The 2,674-nt window shown below is 33.2% G+C and overlaps 1 pseudogene; it reads right to left on the bottom strand.

The window, feature by feature from the left end:
• Nucleotides 1-1,741: 1,741 nt before the first annotated feature.
• LOC125146519 (vimentin-like) lies at nucleotides 1,742-2,318 on the bottom strand (annotated as a pseudogene).
• Between the last annotated feature and the right edge of the window lie 356 nt (nucleotides 2,319-2,674).

Consider the following 2,674-nt stretch of genomic DNA (forward strand, 5'->3'; position numbering starts at 1 on the left):
ACCTGAAAGTTTTCATATATGTTAAGTCCTATTCTTTCCTTGAGTCTTTTATCTTTATATTTCTTGAGTCTAAGAATTGGTGACCTTAGCAGTGCCTCAAGTTAGGTTCTCCTCCAAACCTTTATTAGCTTAATAGATTTCAATTTTATAAAATCCACTCAAGATCCCATTTCCTTTTTACAATATTCTTACTGATTTCTGATAATATTCAGAACGTTATCTGCTTTTCTTCCATGTTATATTTTCTGATACATATATTTAACTTCAAATATAGGAGATTTCTTCTACTAATCAGTAAAGTAAATTATGGCCTTTTGATCTTGATTTCAGACTACTAGAACATTACATAAAGAAGCAAGTATAAGAAGACTTGCTAGCACATATACACATGCATGTGGGTACCATTAATGCTTATGGCAAGCAGTGGGCCAACTTAGAAAAAAAATAAGCATAAACAAACACACAGGAATAGTTTAAATAGTACAGAATTTTAGGCAGTATTAAAAATGATGATTTGTACTGAAATGAGACTCCACAGTTTGAGAAGCTAAGTAAACATATAAAAACATCTGTTTGACATATTTTATTGAGCATTAAAATGGTATATTACAAAAATATCCATAAAACATGCTCATAAATATAAAAAATCCAGAATTGCATTTATATTATTATATATTTCAATTGTATAAATACAATAAACTTGCATTTATACATAGAATACATAATAAAGTTAAAAATAATTTTCTTTCATTGTATAAAGCTTGGATTATACAGAAAAATTCATATAATAAAATTGAAATTAACCATAATATCTAATGGCACAAGATTTTTTTTGAGTTTTATCAAAAATTTTATTCTAGATTTTTAATTTTTTCAAAGAATTTCAAAATAGAGAAACAAGAAACACTTAATCAAGTAGGTCTTTCTGGAAAAAAAGTCTAAGTTAATGTAGCAATTTCACCTTAATTTTTGAGCAACTATGCCAAGAATTCTAATTGCTAGCTTCTGTGTACCACATTTGACATTATGTGTTTACAATTCTTATTTAAATGCTCTTTGTACATGACCAGCTCAGCACACTGCCCTGTCACCTACACATCTGATGGCTGTTCTTCCTGTTGGCCCACAATTACTTAATTGATTAGGTTGTTTCTTGTGTAGGATTTTCCCATATATGGATTATCTTGCAGATTTTTCATGTGGTTTTGGATGTGGAAATTTCCATATATTTTTCATTACACCCTGGGAAATTAGTCACAAATTCCAAAAGTGATTTTTGTTCTTTGTCTATGTTAAACAGCTGTTTCTTTTCAGTTAAATTCTCTTTGTTTGGTGTGCGTGCGCGCACGTGCGCGTGTGTGTGTGTGTGTGTGTGTGTGTAAGAAAGAGAGAGAGAGATTATTGCTTGCCTCCTTATTTTATTTTAGTTTAGCTTTCCAAAGATTTATTGAAGCAGAAATGAGTTGGTCAGATACTTGTTGGAAAAAAGTAGTTTTAATGGTATTCAAAAATACTTTTCAAAAAGCATTCTAGCACAAGTTTTCTTCATAAAGTAGATTATGTTGTAAACTTTTTTTCTCAATCTTTTAGGAGTGTTGATAACTAGAGGCTATTTCTATTCCAAATCTATCTTGCGCTCCTGAAAAATTGCAGAAATGCTCCTGAAAGCTGTTTCTTTAAGATAGGGATTTCCTTTTTATTCTTGCTGGTTATATATTGCTGCACCAGGTGTGTGCAATTTTCACTCAAGGTCATCATGATTCTGGTAAATTTCATTGATAACCTATATCTCTAGTTTCAACCATCATAATCAGAAGGGTTCTTTTTGAGAGAGTGTCAACCAGAAAGAGTGAATCCAGATCGGTTTCCCTCAGGTTCAAGGAAGAAAAGTTTGGAAGGGGCAGAGCAATCCTGCTCTCCTCACCTTCCACCAGTTTCTTATAGTTGGCAGTTTCAATGTCAAGAGCCATCTTAACATTCAGTAGGTCCTGGTATTCCTGAAGGTGATGAGCCATTTCTTCCTTCTTGTTCTGAATCTCACCCTGCAGGTGGCCAATGGTGTCTTGGTAGTTAGCAACTTCAACAGCAAAGTTCTCTTCTGTTTCATGTATCTGGCATTCAGAGACTCACTAGTTCCTTTGAGTACAACTACTTCACAGGTGAGGGACTGCACCTGTCTCTGGTACTGATTTGACTCCTGCTTCACCTGGCTCAGGGCATCATTACTTAGGTTAGTGGTCCCAGAGGTTAGCAAACTTGGACTTGTACTATTCTGCAGTCGCCTGAAGGTTCTTGGCAGCCATGCTTTCATGGTACATATATTTCATACATACAGCAGGTGTACATCATGTAGGGCTTGCCTACTTATTTTAAACTTAGTTTCACTTATAATGAAAATTCTGAGATCTCAATTTATTTTCTTTCCAAACACTTTTCTCTCTTTTGTTGATATTCTTTTAGAAGGACATACCTGGAATTTTACATAAATATTCGTTGTCTCAACAAGTTCTAGCTGAACATTATCATGTATTTCAGTCACCTAACTTTGTGTTGCCATGGGATTTCATGAGGGCTTCTTTTAATATTTGTTTAAACAATAACTTTTTGTTAGTTATAGTTTCATTACTGATGTTGCCAGCTGCCTATGGTTATTTTTTCTTTTTTTTTTTTTTAT

This window comes from Prionailurus viverrinus, chromosome D1 (genome assembly GCF_022837055.1).
Source record: "Prionailurus viverrinus isolate Anna chromosome D1, UM_Priviv_1.0, whole genome shotgun sequence".
Taxonomy (NCBI): Eukaryota; Metazoa; Chordata; class Mammalia; order Carnivora; family Felidae; genus Prionailurus; species Prionailurus viverrinus.